This window comes from Gossypium arboreum, chromosome 13 (assembly GCF_025698485.1).
Source record: "Gossypium arboreum isolate Shixiya-1 chromosome 13, ASM2569848v2, whole genome shotgun sequence".
Lineage (NCBI taxonomy): Eukaryota > Viridiplantae > Streptophyta > Magnoliopsida > Malvales > Malvaceae > Gossypium > Gossypium arboreum.
In genome coordinates this window covers 104,359,202-104,379,051 of record NC_069082.1, presented here as the reverse complement: position 1 = coordinate 104,379,051, position 19,850 = coordinate 104,359,202, and the positions used below count along the sequence as shown (strand labels likewise).

General features: G+C 37.0%; 1 non-coding gene across 1 annotated transcript; it reads right to left on the bottom strand.

The window, feature by feature from the left end:
- Window positions 1-1,381: 1,381 nt before the first annotated feature.
- LOC128287602 (small nucleolar RNA R71) lies at window positions 1,382-1,488 on the bottom strand. The gene has a single exon (XR_008278302.1). It is a non-coding gene; the product is annotated as a small nucleolar RNA R71 (small nucleolar RNA).
- Window positions 1,489-19,850: the final 18,362 nt, after the last annotated feature.

The window sequence follows — 19,850 nt, the reverse complement described above, 5'->3', positions numbered from 1 at the left end:
TAATTATGTGTTCTTAATTCTTGTTTTAATATTCCAAGATATTGATTCGTGTTAATGCTCTTATTCAGAGGAGGAATAGACCCTATCTAAGAGTAAATTTTTCATAATTAAGTGGAGTTGATTGCATGCCTAGAGATAGGGTGATAAGATTTTGTCAGATTAGGGTGAAACCCAATAAGGAGATCCATAGATCGAGTTAATGCAACACTAGGTGTTAATTAGAAAGAGATTTCAATTAATCAACCTAGGGTTAGACGTTATTAATCTCGAGAGAGATAATAATATAACTTAGGGCTTTCTACGGATCAAGTCAAATGAATAAATCGTCTGATTCAGAGTCAAATAACAAGTGAAGTCTAGGTGGATTTTTCCTTGGGTATTGTCTTAATAAATTGAATTTTTCCAAAAGCTTTTCTCCAATTTCTCTCTGTGCACTCTTAGTTTAGTTAATTAATTTAGATAAACAAATCCCTTAATTTTTAGGCTAGATAATGAAAAGAAAGTAATTACTAGTACTCTTTGTTCCATTGGATTCGACAATCCGGTCTTGCTAAAGCTATACTACTGTTCGATAGGTACACTTCCCTTCATTGTGATAATAGTTAGTTTCAAGAACGGTTAATTATAAATTTTTAAAACCTGCCACTAATATCACGTATCAAGTTTTTGGCACTGTTGCCGTGGAACTAGGATATTAGGAACACTCAATTTTTATTACTTTAGCCATTTTACTTTTATTGCAATTTAAATTTTTATTCTCTTTTCTAATTCTTCATTTATTTTCTTCTGATAGGTTTTTTCTTGTTTATGACTAGAAGAAACCCGTCAGGACCACTACTTTTTGACGGCGAGATCGACCACACAGTTCGTAAAAACTGAAGAGAAATAAGGCGAAGCTTACGATACACAGAAGAAGAGCAAGAGGACGATACTTCAACCACAACCGAGGAGATGGCTGAAAACCAAGAAAATTCGTGACCTCCTGCAATCGCTGCTAATCAGAATCCTGCTCCACATACTATGTATGATTATGCTAAACCTTCTTTAACAGGAACTGAATCGAGAATAGTTAGGCCTACTGTTGCTGCAAATACTTTTGAACTGAAACCTAACACAATTCAAATGATGCAGCAATTTGTTCAGTTTGATGGTTTGCAGGACGAAGATCCAAACGCTCACTTGGCAAACTTTTTGGAACTATGTGATACATTTAAAATTAATGGTGTTTCTGATAATGCCATTCACCTTCGGATATTCCCTTTTTCATTGAGAAATAAGGCTAAGCAATGGTTGAAACTCGTTACCACGAGGGTCAATCACTACATGGGAACAAATGACTGAAAAGTTTTTATTAAAATATTTTTCACCGGCTAAAATAGCCAAATTACGTAATGATATCCCTTCTTTTGTGCAGATGGATTTAGAAACACTCTATGATGCATGGGAGAGATACAATGACCTTTTGAAAAGGTGCCCTCACCATGGGTTACCACTTTGGCTACAGGTTCAAACGTTTCGTAATGGCCTGAATCCTTCGACTCGACAAATGGTTGACGTAGCCGCTGATGGGACTATCAATAATAAAACACCTGAAGATGCTTATGAATTTATAGAAGAGATGTCACTGAATAATTATCAATGGCAAGTCATGCGGACAAAGCCAACAAAAGCAGCCGACATTTATAACATCAATTCGGTCACCATGCTCTCTAATCAGGTAGAACTCTTGAATAAGAAAATTGATGGTTTTCTTAGTTCTTCACAGGTTCACCCAGTAATGCAGTGCGAAGTAAGTAGAGGTGGATGAGTAATCCAAAATACCCACCCTATGGCCACAATATGGAGAATGAGCAGTTAAATTACATGGGTAATAATCCTCGATCTCAAAATAATTTGTATAGCAATACTTACAATGCAGGATGGAGGAATCACACAAATTTTTCATGGGGAGGCCAAGGAAATCAGAGACCACTACCACCTCTAGGCTCCCAACAACCACCCTACCAACAAGAAAAAAAGCCAAACCTTGAGAAGATGCTAACAAAATTCACCTCGGTGTCAGAAACTCATTTTTAAAATACCGAGACAGCACTTAAAAATCAACAAGCATCGATCCAAGGGCTTGAAACTCAGATAGGATAGCTCACTAAATTGATATCTGAACGACCACAAGGTAGCCTACTGAGTAACACTGAATCTACCTAATGGACCAAATTAATGCAATTTCCATTTAAGATGAGGAAGGGTTAGTTGCACCTGAACTAGAACAGAGGCAAGAAATTGTGGTAAGTAAAGGTAAGGGTAAGGTGGACCACAATGACCAGAAACTGGTAAGTAAATAGTACAAACCTCATGTGCCATACCTAAATGCGACAAGGAAATACCGCACAGAAGAATAACTCGATAAATTCCTTAAATTATTAAATAAGTTACATATTAACTTACCGTTTATTGAAGCTTTTTTGCAGATGCCAAACGCATACAAATTCTTAAAGGAGCTTTTAACAAATACATGGAAGTTGGATGAGTCGTCGCATGTGGAACTAAATGCGGTTTGCTCAGCCATACTGCAGAATAAGCTGGCCAACAAATTAAAGGAGTTTTACGATTCCCTGTTTAATTGGTAGCCTAGATGTTAATAATGCTTTGGCTGATTTAGGGGCTAGTATCAATGTCATGCCTTACAAAATGTTTAAAAAACTAGGTCTTAGGAAACCCAAACAAACTAAGATGAGTATTCAATTAGCCGATAAAACAATCAGATTTCCTAAGGGGATTATTGAATATGTACTTGTTAAAATTGACAAATTTATATTCCCAGTTGATTTCGTTATTCTAGACATAGAAGAGGATAGTAACATTCCTTTAATTTTAGGGAGGCCCTTTTTAGCAATCGCTAGAACAATAATTGATGTTGGCATATGTGAACCCACACTTCGTGTGAGAGACGAAACAATCACCCTTCAAGCTCATAATTCAAGTAACACATTGAAAATTGAAGGTGGTTGTATAAATCATTCTACTAAAACTGACCATGTGGTGCAACCTACTTTGCAAGAAATAAGTTCGAAGAACCTACACGAGCCATTTCAAGCAACAAAAAAGGACCTATCTATGAAGAATGAAGGCTACAAATCGAGGAACTAGATGAATGACGGATACAGAAACCGAGAACACCCAATAAATCGAAACCAAGCTAGGGCAAGCTCAATACATTACCAAATCAACTTAAGGTTGGAGACAAAGTACTACTAGATGCAGCAGATCCTTGCATTACCACTTCTGAACCTGATGAAGAAATTCCTCTCACGGTACTCAGTATTTTCCCATATGGTACAATTGAGGTACTTCACCCCAAATTCGAAACTTTTAAGGTAAACAATGCTCGTCTTAAACCTTAAATTGATAAAGTTGATAGCAAGGATGAGGAGTGTAAACTCCTAGAGCCACCATGATCACACACTAGAGAGGTAAGTCAAGCTTAGCCTATAAATAAGCACTTCTCGAGAGGCAACCTGAGCACTAACAGTAATGATTTATTTAAATTCTAGTTTCTCACATCTAACCTACTAACTGAGTCTTGAAACACAGGGTTTTCCCATTCACATGGCCAAGCACACAGGTTTGCCTTAGGTCGTGCACACACCACAGGAGGAGACACACCGTGTGAAAACAGGGCAAATTTTTTTCCCCAACACAGGATGTGATAAGTTACCACGGCCGTGTGATAAGGCTGTGGGCAAAACTGTCATAATAACACGAGTGTGGGCTATCATACACGGGCGTGAGAGAAGTGAATGAAGTAAGACACGCACGGCTGCGTGCACCCACATGCCCAAGGAAAACGGGCATGGGGCAAATGTCAGACGCGCCTGAATTTAAAAATCGCGAAACACACGGGAAAAAATTAAGGCACACGGGCGTGCCCCACGGCTGTGTGCCCCAAAATCTATATAAACCCCTCATTATTCATCATCCCCCTCCCTAAAAATCCCTAACCCTAGTCGCTACAACTCCACACACCCTACCTGCCACGCTCTTGCGCCGCCTACAACACTGTTTCTGACTACCCAAGCTTCTCCCATTTGTGTTTATTTACTCCTTTCTCTCTATTTTCTTTAAATATTTTTTCCTATTTCACGTTTTTTCTGATCTATTTAACTATTTTAAATGAACATTCATAGTAGAATAATAGAAATACTCATGCTTATTATTAAAGAATTTTTCCATTTTTCATATTACATTCATCCATCTTTCTTGTTTCCATGGATTTTATGCTTACCCACATGCATTCATACATTAGATATTTCCATCGTATTATTCTCATAGTCCTATTTTAATAGCTTAATATATTTGCTTTAGTTATTTTAGTTTTGTTCTCTTCATCTAATACGCAAGTCTCATGAAATATTCCTATTTAGTTTTGTGTTTCTATGCTATTTTTGGGGCGTATTTGTTGAAATTTGACTTTTCAATGCAAGTATAAAATGTCGTCCTCACGTGGTAAGAAAACCACTGTCCTCACCTTGAAAAAAAGGAAAGGAGCAACGTCATCCTCGGGTCCTACCGCGGAGATTAGGCACCATTTCCTCTAGTTCCCCTTGGGACCCTAGGAGGAGCTATTTCAGATATTATGGGCCCGACCCCTAGGTGTGGGCCGGTGCATTGACTGGGCCGTACTTGAACAAATTCAGATGGCTGACACGGTCGGAGCCCTCCTAACGACTGAACCGTGGGGGCTATTCTTTGAGATTATCAAGCCGACATACCTCGAGCTCACGATAGAACTATGCTCAACCTTCCATATCCAAGTTATCATGACAAACTTCGACGATCCTGGAATGGTCCAGTTCTGCCTTGGTGGTCTAGTGCACCGGTTGAGCGTACCTGAGTTCAGGATTGCACTAGGGCTGTACACAGAGGAGTTTATGGACGATAATGAACTCAAAACCCTCCACTGCCACATCCACTACTCTCCCTCAAAGTGTTAGAAGGACCTTGTCCCTGCCTCGGCCTCCTATAATCCTAACCGCTCTAAGGCATCAGCCCTCGCCCCATCCCTGCGATACCTACACACTATCTTGGCCCACACTCTGACGGGACGATGAGAGAGCACCAACGTCGTCAACACTCACGACGTCTAATTCCTATGGAGCATGGCGAACGAACACGTCTTCGACCTTTCCTACTCCATCGCCCTCGCCATCCGCCATTAGACGAAGCGACGTAGGAGAGGGGTCATCTCTATCGAACCCTACGTGACTCGATTGGCATGACACTTTGGGCTCCTCAACACAGTGGCACAATCATCCTCCCTCACTCTCATTGGCCAGATGTCCCCACAAGGCATCTCGAGCATGATAAACATGAGGATGATCAAGAAATGATGTGGCACCTACCCTCCTTAGTACTGCTTCATCCAATCCACTGAGGAGGAGGACCCAGAGGACATTACTAATGATGTCCCTCCACGTCATTAGGACCCACCACCCACCATCTCATCCACCACCCATCCATCGTCCAGTTCATGCGGCAGATTCATACTCTGACATCTCTGAGCGCCTTACTCGATTTGAACAGTAGTGTTTTTAGCGTTTTGATCACATTGATGCTACACTTCACCAGATTTGTCAGCACCTTTACATCTCATCGCCACCACCACCTCACGAACCATCCTGCGACGACGATGTTTAAAAGCTTTTTATTTATTATTTTTACTTACACTTTTATCTTTATTTATCTTATTTAAGTACTTTTTATTTCATTTTTATTTAATATTATTTTAACTTTAGTTTTTATAATTTTTATTGAATAATTTATAGTTTTGGCTATTTCATTACGAGTAATTAAGCTTCCTTGTATTCCCTAAAAAGTTCTTGATTCTATCACAGTTATAAAGAGCTCTAAATATCATCATCACGTAAGAACTGAAAACTCCACTAGGAAAGGTTCTCCACGACTGTCATGTCCTGCTCAACCATGACCATAGCTACTACCAGAAATAATATTCTTTTGGCGCAGGACTTATGGACTAATGAACCTCTACCACTGCCGGAGTATCCTCCTCCACTCTCATTATTGCCTTGGCTGATTATTCTCCATAACTCCAATTCAAGGAGTTCATTTATCATTCAGGAAGTTTCACTTCTCTCCCTATCTCATGATTATTTATCTATATTTCTCAATATATCTATCTTTATACATTGAGGGCAATATATATCTTAAGTGTGGGGGGGTCTTTCATATCATCATTAGAAATCCCTGAATTTTGTCTTATTCTCACGTGAATCACACATATTACTATTAGAATAAATTTTAATTAATTTATGATTTTTATTGATATGTCTTGAATTAAAGCATAGGTATTTATGCATTGTTTGTTTAAACTTTAAGACATTAGGGAATCAAGCATGATAAGTTGATTTTTGAAGAATTATAAACTTTTAAGTTGTTTCCCTAAGTTTAGGTATTATCGTGAGTTGAAATTCACAAGTTTAAACATCAAAAAGCCATAATTTTGGTGATATCTTGAGCCTTTAGAGTATATTTTATTTCTTTCATTCTCACTTTTATTATGAGTGCATCAGTATTGATTTGTTATTCTAGAACTTGCTTGATTATGCATGTTAAGACCACACCATTTGATTTGATATGTCAAGATGATAAAGGCACTTAGGTTTAACCCACTCACTCGACAAAAGCCTACCTTCATAATTGACCCTTAGTGAACCCCTTTGAGCTTAACAAGCCATTAATTGATTTACCTTCAATATTAACCCATAACCCATTATTGTTGAAATCCCCTAATTTGATCCCTATTTTTGTCGATATTTGATTTGAACTAATTGCTTAGCTATGTTTTTCTCTTCTATGTATTTGACTTGTTCTTAAAAAAAATACTTCAACACATATTAGTAGTAATTCGTTATTTTTTAGCTTGAGTGTTAATTCCATATTCTGAGAAGAAGGTCACTTGTATTCAACTGATGACTGGTTATTTTTCTAGCTAGGTAATTTTTAAATTCAATCTCGAACCTTTTCTTTCAGCTTGTGACCACACCCCCTAACCAAAGCCACATTACAACCCTCTAAAAGACCTTTTTGATTGATGTATCAACTCAATTTATAGTGGTGGAGATTTGATTTTCAAGCAAGCCTATGGCAATAGCTTTTCATATTGACTAATGAGTGCTTTAATTGATGTCCTTAAACACCTTGAGTAATTTGAGTGAATCTTTAGGGAGGATGTTAAACTCTGTGATATTTTGATTAAAGATAATCATTTAGATAAGGAGAGACACCTATGTTTTCGTGATAAAATACTCAACTTGGAATGTTTGAATTTTTGATGTACTTTTAGTTGAAATTTCAATGTAAGAATACTTATGGATTATTTTGAGATATTATTGATAGGGATTATAAATTGAGAAGAATTTATTTTGATTGTGAGTTGAGGATTTTGCTTGAAGACAAGCAAATGCTTAAGTGTGGGGGTATTTGATAAACCGTAATTTATACATGTTTTTATCCCATGCTTAGCACATTTATTGATGGTTTCTCTTTAGATTTGGTGAATTCGATGCTCCTAATTCTTTAATTTCATGTTTTATACTTAGGTGAGCATAAGAGAGTAAAAAGAGCGAGAAACTAGCCGAAAACGGAAAAAATGGACCCACATGGGAAATCAACACGGCCTGGACTTCCTCACATGAGGGTGTCACGCGGCCGTGTCCCTTTGGCAAAATCGAAGCACGACTTACATGGGTAGACTACACGTCCGTGCCTATTCAACAACCTTGACCACGGGTTGGAGTAATCGCACACGGGCGTGTCCCTATTTAGCCCAAGTATAACCCTATTCGGAAAAGGCCAATTTTGAGGGCTCTTAAGCATTCTAAAGCCTATTTAAACACCTAAGGAGGAACTTAGGAGAGGGGACGCAGAGTAGGAGGCAAGGAATTACTCAAGGGAAGCCGATTGGTCCATCTTAGAATCCGGATTCATCATCAAGACTGAAGATCTCCCTTCAATTTCCATTCACGGGTTTTTGGGTTTTCTTCATGTTTTGTTTTCATTATTCTTTTGAGATGTTTTCTTCTATAATATTGAACTAAACCCCCTAAATACCTATGGGGAATGAAACCTAAGGTGGATCTTGTTATTATTATCTAAATTGTATGATAAATATTTGACTTGTTCTTAATTATGTGCTCTTAATTCTTATTTTAATATTCCAGGATATTGATTCAAGTTAATGCTCTTATTTAGAGGAGGAATAGACCCTGTCTAAGAGTAAATTTGTCATAATTAAGCGGAGTTGATTGCACGCCTAGAGATAGGGTGATAACATTTTGCCAGATTAGGGTGAAACCTAATAAGGGGATCCATAGATCGAGTTAATACAACACTTGGTGTTAATTAAAAAGAGATTTCAACTAATTAACCTAGGGTTAGACGTTATTAGTCTCGAGAGAGATAATAATATAACTTAGGGATTTCTACGGATCAAGTCAAATGAATTTTCTCAAAAGTGAAGTGTAGGTGGATTTTTCCTTGGGTATTGTCTTAATCAATCGAATTTTCTCAAAAGCTTTTCCCCCAAATTCTCTCTGTGTACTCTTAGTTTAGTTAATTAATTTAGATAAACAAATCCCTTAATTTTTAGGCTAGATAATAAAAAGAAAGTAATTACTAGTACTCTTGGTTCCTTTGGGTGCGACAATCCGGTCTTGCTAAAACTATACTACTGTTCGATAGGTATACTTGCCTTCATCGTGATAATAGTTAGTTTCAAGAATGCTTCACTATAAATTTTTAAAACCTGTCATGAATATCACGTATCAACACACACATGACATTCATCAACATTCAATCTTCAATATCCATAAGCCATATCATAATGAAATTGGCACATACATACATAAATAATAGGTTTACAACTCAACAATCATTATGAGCCATATCTCATGGACATAAACAAAATGATTCAACTATCATTATAAGCCAACACATTTGGCTAGACCAATATGACATATAACAAAAAGACCAAGTCCCTATACATGCCATATTCAAAATGTTGAGACAAATTATACCCAAAAGATCCAATCGATAGTGTGAACGAGCCTCCTACGTCCTTTGATCCTCAAGCTAGCTTGGCGATACTAAAAGGAAACAAAAAAGAGAGAGGGTAAGCATAAAGCTTAGTAAGCTTGCTTGTAATCAATAAGAAATAAAAATATACATTTTCATACACATACAGAACAAACTTAAATCATCTCGATTTCAACAATCATGGTAGTCATATCCTATCTCATTCAAGTTACATAACGTTCAATAGAACATCAAGATCGTAATGCCCTCATTTTCATCTTACCGAAGCCTTATCGTTTCATAATCTCAATAACTACAAGCTTGGCATACATACCTGTACCCTTTCAACATGGTTATACATCGTCATTTCTATGACACATGCTCGGGCTACCCGTTAAACCACTTGGAATACTAAGGATACTCGGAATTACCATTCTCAATAAGATGCCAATGCCATGTCCCGGACATGGTCTTACGTGGGATATCACATCAAAGCTATATCCCAGATATGGTCTTATACAAATTCACATTTCGATACCATGTCCCAGACGTGGTCTTACATGAAATCTCTTATCAATGCCATATCCCGGTTATGGTCTTACATGATAACTAATACTGATGCCAATGACATATCCTAGATATGGTCTTATACGAGATCTCATCAACCCAAATGTCATACTACTTGTACCCTAAGTATTCTTAAAGTTCAACGGGGTTTTATCACCTCAAATCTTTATCGAACAACATCAATAATATTCATGATGACAATTATACAATTCATATAACATTAAATGCTAAATGCATAATAAAAAGTTGTATGAACCACACACAAACTTACCTTGGTACAAAATATGGACAACTAATTCGATTTAGTCCAAGATCTTGCTCTTTCCCCGATCTAAGCTTGGAATCCTTTTTTCTTGATCTATAATAGCAAATTCCACTTATTTAATTATCACATTATTCAAAATAGCCCATAAATCATATTTTGGCAAAATTAAAATTTTGCCTATAAACTTTCATATAATTATAATTTAGCCTCCAGGCTCAAAAAATGATTTTCATCAAATTTTCTCACTACCCAAGCCTAGCCGGACCTTTATTAAACTTATAACAGCTCACAATTTCAGTTATTCTAGACATTTACCACCTATTCTACAACTTTTACGAAAAGGTCCTCTTTAGGTGTTTTCATGAAAATGACTTAACAAAAGTTGTTTATTTAACAATCAAGATTCATTTTACTCCATAAAATTCAGTAAAAAACAATAATGGTCTCATGGCAAAACCCTTGGCTTTCCACCATAGTGCAAAATAGTCCCCTCATTAGCTAGATTAAGCTATAAAGGTTCCAAAAACACAAAAATCAACAAAAATAACCATCAAAATGACTTACATGTAGGGGTTTATTGTGCTGAAAATTTTCAAGCTCCCATGGGGGTTTTCCACTTCAATTTTCAGTGGAAAATATGGAGAAGAAAGATGACCCCTTTGATTTTATTTTTTTATTCATTTAGCTAATGTCATCAAATACCAACCCTACCCAATTTTTGACTTTTTGATTTTTCATTTATTACTCTTTATGTACAGCCATACACATATATAATGGCCTAATTTCTCATTAAGGACCTCAAATTTTAAGTTCTATAGCTATTTAACACCTTTAGCTAATAGAATACAACTTTCGCATTTTACGCGATTAAGTCCTTTTTCTCAAATTGAGCTATTAAACGATAAAATTAGCTCAAGAAATTTTTAAACATACCTATCCACATGCTATAAACACTAAAAATAAATATTAAAATAATTTTACAACCTCATATTTGTGGACTCAAAACCACTATTCCGACTAGGCCCAAACTCGGGATGGTACACATAACCCAACCTCCTCATTGGTTTCTTGATCTAGAGCTAATCAGATATCCTTGAGCTCGATTGGTATATCACTGTGTCTCGTGGAGTTGTTGTACCTATTCAAATAATATGTTATTTCAAAATTACAACAATGTAAAAAAAAGGCTAATGATATTGTCAATTGAATTTTAACATATGGCGAATAGGAATTCGTAAGGGAGTTCCACTTTGGAGTGTAAAAATGGTGGTTGGTACGATGCTCACGATTGAAGAAGGAGCATGCAATTGTCAATTTTAGCTTTATCTGGTATCATCGCTAGACATATTTCTTGATACAATATTGCCAACACTTCTAATCCCCAACTAAGTTGTTCCGATTCTTTCAAGTCGACTAGTAGTAGAAGCCACCTTAAATGTACTAGATTACGAGATTTATTTGGCATTAGTAGACCTTCGATCAACCTCAATATGGATGCACGCACGAATTTTTCCTTTTCAACGTCACTCGTTGAAGCCTCGATAGATTGGAAGTTGTCCCCTAGCCATCCCATCTTGATCCGACTACCTCTAAACTTGTATGACACCTTCCCTAGTAGTTGCTCGCATGTTGCACTCCAATCAACACTAATCACTGACCCCGTAATGACATCCCCATCGACCGATAGACTGAGTTACAAATTGATGTCCTCGAGTGTAATTTTACACTCACTATAGGGAAGATGGAACATGTGCATCTTCGATCTCCATCTCTCGACCAAAACACTAATGAGTGGGGGATCCAATTAAGTCCCCCTCCCTCCCCCCGAGCATGCAAGCCGCGTATAAAAAGCATGCATCTTGTAAGTGTCCATGAATGACCTCTGGTGCACCTTTGCTTAAATTGTTTATGTACGTCTCCAAAATTCGATCTTCGGGCTGAATATATAAACATAAAAAATTAATAATCAAAACAACATAATAAATAACTATTTGAATTTAAATAATTTAATAAATTTCTTACCATTTGTAATTGAACATCGAGATATGCTTGTCATCCAAATGAATAAGTTGATTTACCATTTAAAATTTATAAGAAAAGAATAAAATTGAAGAGAATAAAATTAAAAAATAATTGAGAATTGAAAACTTGAAATTGAAAATTGAAAATTAAAATTTGAAGATTGAAAATATAAAATTGGAAATTGGGGATTGAAGATTGATGATTGAGAATTTAGGAAGGAAGAATGAGTATGGAGTATTTGATTGAAAAGAATGAGTTTAGAGGGGTTTATATAGGAATTTTTATGACTATTGGAGCCATACTAGCTGTTGGAAAAGTTACTGTTGGAATAGTTACCGTTAAAAGGAAAACACATTCTATAGGGCATGTTTTCATTGATGTGGCAGTGAATATGCATCTTGTAGGCCGCATTTTCTTTTCTCTCTATAAAAACATCATTTATCGATAAATTTTAAAAATTCAATTTAATTTCTAAAATAATTTTTAACATATTTATATAAATTAACTAAATAAAATCATCAAAGAAAAATACAACGATAAATAAAAAATCATAGGAGACATTAATTTCACTTTTTTATATATTTTCCTAGATTAGCATTATAAGAAACATTAGACATTAAACCAAATTGGTTGCCATTAATTAGTCTAAGCATAGTTGTAAAGAATTACTTCATTCATTAACATTTTAGACTTATTTATATTTTTAGGTATAAATTTAAAATATATGCATTGGTTTTGATTTAATTTATAATATCATAAACAAATTTTGATTTGATACTATTCTATAAATAAAATTTTAATTCTAATTCAATTTCCATATTACACATACAACATTACCTACGTGACACTATTTTTCTTGAAATAATGTTCAAATTGTTGATTGATATTTTACTAAAACTAAAAAAAGAAGAAGTAAATTTCAATATTTTCACATAAACTTAATGTAATGGCCCGATTTAGGGCCTAGTCAGAATAGTGGTTTCGAAACCACAAATTTGGAGTCAAATAAATTATTTTATTATTATTTTGGAATCATTGCATGTTTAATGTAGTGCTTGAAAAAATTGGTGGAGAAATTTTAACGTTATGAGCCCAATTGCGAAAAGGGACTAAATTGCATAAAATACAAAAAGTCCTAAATTGAATGCTAAAGGTGTCAAATAGCTAGAGAAGGAAAATTGGGGGTCTTTAAAGGGCAATTAGACCCTATTATGATAGCATAGCCGGCCATGAGAAAAAGATGAGACAATTTTCAAGGTTAGGTGGAATTAGGTGGCTTATTTGACTAAAATGAAAATAAAATAAAGAAAGATGATATCATCCCTTTTCCATATTCTTTCTCAACCAATTTTCAGCCATTTTTGGCAGTTTTGAACTTTAAAATTTGCAGCAACTTATCATCCCTAAAAGTAAGTGATTTCCATACCTTTTGTTGATGATTTTTTCATTTTTGAGACACTTGAAGCTTGAGCTTTCAAATGAGGGGTATATGTTGAAAAATGATTAAGAGGTTAGGGTTTTTCCATGAATGGATTTGTAATGGTTGCTGAGTTTTTATGAAAGAAAATGAGTCTTAGTAGTGGAATAGACAATTTTTGTGAAAGGTGTTAGCATGAAAACACCAAAAGGGACTATTTTGCACAAGTTGTAAAATAGTTAATAAATGTGTTAAATAGAAAAAAATTGGAGTTGATATAAGATTAAAAAGAGTTCAGCTAGACGTAAGATGCAAAGAAATTCGATAAAAATTGATTTTCAAGCATAAGTGTGAAATGGTCATTTGCCAAAGTCTAGGGGCAAAATGTTCATTTTATCGAAGACGTGGATTTTTAATTGCTTAATTCTATTTAGTGATTAAATGAGTGTGTTTTGCTATTTTAGATCAAGAATTTCCAAATCCGAACCTAGAGCGGGAGAAAGCCAAGCAAATCGACTAAACCGACTAGTCGTGTACGTTTTGTAATCCGAGGTAAGTTGTATGTAGATAATACAACTACATCATTAATGCATATGTGTTGAATTGTATTGAATTAATATAGCATGGATTGCTTGATTTTGAAATTGAGAAAGTATGATGATAATAGAGATAGTATATGATGATAATAGAGATAGTAGAGTTCTCGTTCAAACCTAGGAAATATATCAGATATTCATGCCATGACATATGGGTTATTGTGGGCTAGTGTAAGACATGTCTAAGACATGCATCGGCCACATTATGAGAGCCAATGTAAGACCATGTCTGAGACATGGCATTGGCATTAAGACGAGTGCTAGTGTAAGACATGTCTGGGACATACATCGGCCTCGAGACGTAAGCCAATGTAAGACATGTCTGGGACATGCATCGGCTACTAGATGTGTCAGTGTAAGACCATGTCTGGGACATGGCATCAACAACTTACCCCATGTTTTGGGCTTATGGAATGTCTGATAGAGTTTTGAATGGTTCAACGGTGAGAGTCATGATTTTAAGTTAATGAAGAAAAGTATAACTTTGTGGTGAGTGGTACAGGTACTTATTTGGTACGTATGAGATATGAGCTCAATATATAATGTGTGACTTGTATAGATGGTCATGAGTAAGTTGTGCTTATACCCACCTTTGTGTTATGAGCATGTTGATTATTGATAAATTGTTGTTGTATATCTATTTATATGTAACTTACTAAGCTTTTATGCTTACTCCCTTTCCTTTCCAATTTTCTTATAGTGCCGCCTAACTAGCTCAAGGATCTCCGGAAGTTAGAGATATCGATCACACTGTCGACCAAAGCATTCAGTATAGTTGGATTTATATTTTTTAATATGGCATGTATAGGGTTTAGGCTTTATTATTTTGTGACTTTAAAAAAATGGCAAAATGGGTCGGCTTGGGTTGGAAACCCTTCATTTTGTATTAAGCATTGAATGATGGCTAACATCGATTTTGAGTTTATAAAAGATACGTCTTAATGGTTGAATGAATGTCTAATATGGCTGATTTGATCATATGAATTGTGCTTGTTTTGGTATTGGTTGGTATTTGTACGAACTAGGTATGTAAGGGTGGCAATGATGCTTGGTAAATAGCCTTACATTGTCCACACGGTTAGACATACGGGCATGTGTCTAGGTCGCGTGTGACACATGGTCTACCCCATGGGCATGTAGTCTGGTTGTGTGTCCCCTGCACGTAAAAATTTCAAGTCAGTATGCATGGTAATTGATAAACCATAATTTATACATATTTTTATCCCATGCTTAGAACATTTATGGATGTTTTCTCCTTAGAATTGGTGAATTCGTTGCTCCTAATCTTTTAATTTCATGTTTTATACTTAGGTGAGCATAGGAGAGTAAAAAGAGCCAAAAACTGGCCAAAAACAGAGAAAATGGACCCACGTGGGAAATTAACACGGTCTGGACTTTCTCACACGAGTGTGTCCCACAGCTGTGTCCTTTTGGTATGATTGAAGCACGACTTACACGGGTATACTACACGCCCATGCCTGTTCAATAGCCTTGACCACAGACTAGAGTAATCGTACATGGGCGTGTCACACGAGTGTGTCCCTGCCGAGCCCAAGTATAACCCTATTCTACAAAGGCCAATTTTGGGGGTCTTAGGCATTCTAAAGCCTATTTAAACACCTGATGAAGCACTTAGAAGGGGGACGTAGAGTAGGAAGCAAGGAATTACTCAAAGAAAGCCGATTGATCCATCTCAGAAGCCGGATTCATCATCAAGACTGAAGATCTCCCTTCAAGTTCCTTCAGGAGTTTTAGGTTTTCTTATATTTTGTTATCTTTACGCTTTTGAGATGTTTTCTTTCATAAGTATGAACTAAACCCCCTAAATACCTAAGGGGAATGAAACCTAAGACGGATCATGTTATTATTATCTGAATTGTATGATAAATATTTGACTTGTTCTTAATTATATGTTCTTAATTCTTGTTTTGATATTCTAGGATATTGATTTAAGTTAAGCTTTTATTCAGAGGAGGAATAGACCTTGTCTAAGATTAAATTTGTCATACTTAAGCAGAGTTGATTGCACGCCTAGAGATAGGGTGATAAGATTTTGCCGGATTAGGGTGAAACCTAATAAGGGAATCTATAGATCGAGTTAATACAATTCTAGGGGGTTAATTAGAAAGAGATTTCAATTATTCAACCTAGGGTTAGACGTTATTAGTCTCGAGATAGATAATAATATAACTTAGGGATTTCTACGGATCAAGTCAAATAAATAAATCGTCTGATTTAGAGTCAAATAACAAGTGAAGTCTAGGTGGATTTTTCCTTAGGTATTGTCTTAATTAATCGAATTTTCCCAAAAGTATTTTCCCAAATTTTCTTTCTGTGCATTCTTAGTTAGTAATTAGTTTAGATAACCAAACCTCATGATTTTTAGGCTAGATAATAAAAAGGAAGTAAATACTAGTACTCGTAGTTCCTTTGGCTTTGACAATCCGGTCTTGCTGAACTATACTACTGTTCGATAGGTACACTTGCCTTAATCGTGATAATAAGTTAGTCTCAAGAACAATTCATTTATAAATTTTTAAAACCTGTCATGAATATCACGTATCAGTAATAAACACACGAGTAGAGACATGGCCATGTGTCTCAGCCGTATGAAGGACATGGCCTAGCACACGAGCGTGTGCCTTGGACGTGTGACATTTTGAGCATGCTCACGTCAGAAATAGAATGTTCATGTTTTCACACACGGGCTAGGACACGGGCGTGTGTGAGGGACAATGGCCATTGACACGGGCGTGTGTCTGGCCGTGTGAAAACCCTTGTAGGTGTGAATTAGAAATTAATTCTACACGGGTGTGGGACACGGGCGTGTCCCAGGGTACTTAGGCCGACCATGTCGAAATGGACACACGGGCATGTTACCCTTCCACACGGGCGTGTGCTCTGTTTTAAAGAAAAATTTCTTAAAGTTGGTTTAAGGACCTGGAATGGTCCTGAATAGTTTTCAACAGTTGATTTAGTGTTCGTAGGCCCATAATAAGAAGTTTAAAGTAGAAATTATAAAAGTTTTAATTTGGACTGAGTCTCGGTGACTTGAGATTATTTGTGTGAATGTGATCAAGTTAGGTAATGCCTCGTACTCCGTCCCGGCATGGGTTAAGGGTATAGGTGTTACATTTAGTGGTATCAGAGCTATGGTTTACTCGGTTCTACGACTAACCTAGCAAGAGTACGAGTCTAGCCATACATGCCATAACTGTATATTGATAGTGTGACGATTCCTGACGATTATAAGTTATGTTTTCATATAGTAAATGGATCCTGATAGAGCCACGACAGATGACGTGGAAAGTAACGCGCCGGCTCCCGCCAAATGGACTGCGCTAGTTAAGAGTGAGCCTATGACTATGGGCCAAGGCGGAGGGGCTAGAAAAGCCTATCTACGAATGATGGATGCTTGGTACACGGAGTTCGTTCGGGCGAACCCGAACACTCCACCTTCCCTACCTCCTGTGATTCCTTTGTATGCCCCGGTAGCTCTGTAAATCGCGGACATATTTAGAAGAGAGAAGCCTCCGATAGACAAGATCCGGAAACAAGGAGCCACGAATTTCGAGCTAGCATAGATGATGACCCGGAGAGAGCAGAGTTTTGGCTAGAAAATACCATTAGGGTATTTGATGAACTCTCATGCACACCTGAAAAGTACGTGAAATGTGCATTGTCACTCCTATGAGACTCGTCTTATCAGTGGTGGAACACTCTCGTGTTCGTCGTACCGAGAGAGAGGATCACTTAGGAATTCTTCTAGGAGGAATTCTTGAAAAAGTATGTTAGCCAAATATTCATAGACCAAAAGAGGAAGGAATTCCTAGAGCTAAAGCAAGGTCGAATGTCAGTAACGGAATATGAGCGTGAATTTGTGAGGCTTAGCAAGTACGCACGAGAGTGCATGTCCACAAAAGCCACCATGTGTAAGAGGTTTAAGGATGGATTCAATGAAGATATCCGAGTATTTGTTGGTATTTTATAGATAAGAGAATTTGTAGTGCTCGTTGAAAGAGCATGCAAGGCAGAGAAACTGGTAAAAGAAAGGAGGAAAGCAGTTTTTGAGTCGCGAGTTTCAAAGAAGAGATAGATGGGGAAATCACATCAGTCCTCATCCAAAAGATCGAAAGAGTTCACTACCCAATCGAATGCTAGGTGGGGTATTCGAATGAGAACAAGAACCTACAGAACACAACTTCTAGAGCCCAAACCACTTTGGTCGTAAGTGTCGGTAGCACTCGGCGAAATAGGCCAGAATGCTTGCAATATGGTAGGCGTCATTTTGGCGAGTGCCAAGGGAATGAAAGGGGTTGTTTTAAGTGTGGATCATTGGAACACTTCATCCATGATTGTCCCAAATTGGATAAGAGAGAGAAAATAAGATGTGAAAGCAAGTAGTGCTCCTTTGAGGGGTAGACCACAAAAGAACCCCGGAAGTGGGGCTAGCAGTAGAGGCACACCAAGAGATGATGCAATGAGGTCTGAGGGTAGAGCACCAGCAAGGACTTATGTTATACGAGTTCCGGAAGAGGCAGAGTCTTTTGATATGATCACGGGTACCTTTCCTATTTATGATACATCTGTTATTGATTTAATTGACCTAGGATCTACCCACTCTTATATTTGTATGGATTTGATACCTCGTATGAGTATGCTAGTAGAGTCCACTGAGTTTGTAATAAAAGTGTTCAATACTTTAGGCAGATATGTGCTAGTTGATCAAGTATGTAGAAATTGTCCTTTAACAATTTGGGGTCATTGTTTTTCGGCTAACTTGATGTTATTTTCGTGTAATGAATTTGATGTAATCCTTAGGATGGACTGGTTGACTTCTCATAGTGTTGTAGTGGATTGTGGGAGAAAAGTTATTGAGTTCAAATGTGAATACGGTAATATTCTTCGGGTTGGACCAGTTGAGTCGGATAAGTTGTCTGTAATAGTATCGTATTTAATTGCCGGGAAATATTTGAAAAAAGGATATGAGGCTTACCTAGCTTTTGTGCTGAATACTCAAGTACCTGAGTTGAAGATTGAATCAATGCCAGTAGTTTGTGAGTTTACAGACGTGTTTCCGAAGAATTACCCGGATTGCCTCCAGTGAGGGAAGTTGAGTTTGGAATTAAGTTGGTTCCCGATATGACACCCATCTCGATTGCTCCATATAGGATGGCTCCAACAGAGTTGAAAGAGTTGAAAGCATAGTTGCAAGAGCTAACGGACAAGGGCTTTGCGAGACCGAGCTTTTCTCCGTAGGGTGCTCCGGTACTCTTTATGAAAAATAAAGATGGGTCGATGAGGTTATGTATCAACTATAGAAAACTGAACAAGGTAACAGTGAAGAATAAATATCCCTTGCCAAGGATCGACGATTTGTTCGATCAGTTGAAGGGAGCCACCTTGTTTTCTAAGATCGATCTTAGGTCTGGCTACTATCAGTTAAGGGTTAAAGAGCAAGATGTACCGAAGACTGCGTTTCAGACAAGATACGGGCATTATGAATTCCTCATTATGCCCTTTGGTTTGACTAATGCCTCAACGGTGTTTATGGATTTGATAAATTGCGTTTTTTGACCGTAACTGGATAAGTTTGTAGTCATTTTTATTGATGACATATTGATTTACTCGCGTGATGAGGGTGAACACACGGAGCATTTGAGAACTGTGTTACATACCTTGAGAGACAAAAAATTGTACGCCAAGTTCAGTAATAGTGAATTTTGGCTTAAGGAGGTCGGATTTTTAAGACACATTGTGTTGGGTAATGGGATTAGAGTTGACCCAAGCAAGATCTCGGCTATTGTTGAGTGGAAACCACCAAAGAATGTGACTGAGGTTCGAAGTTTCTTGGGCTTGGCCGGGTACTATAGAAGGTTTGTTCAAGGGTTTT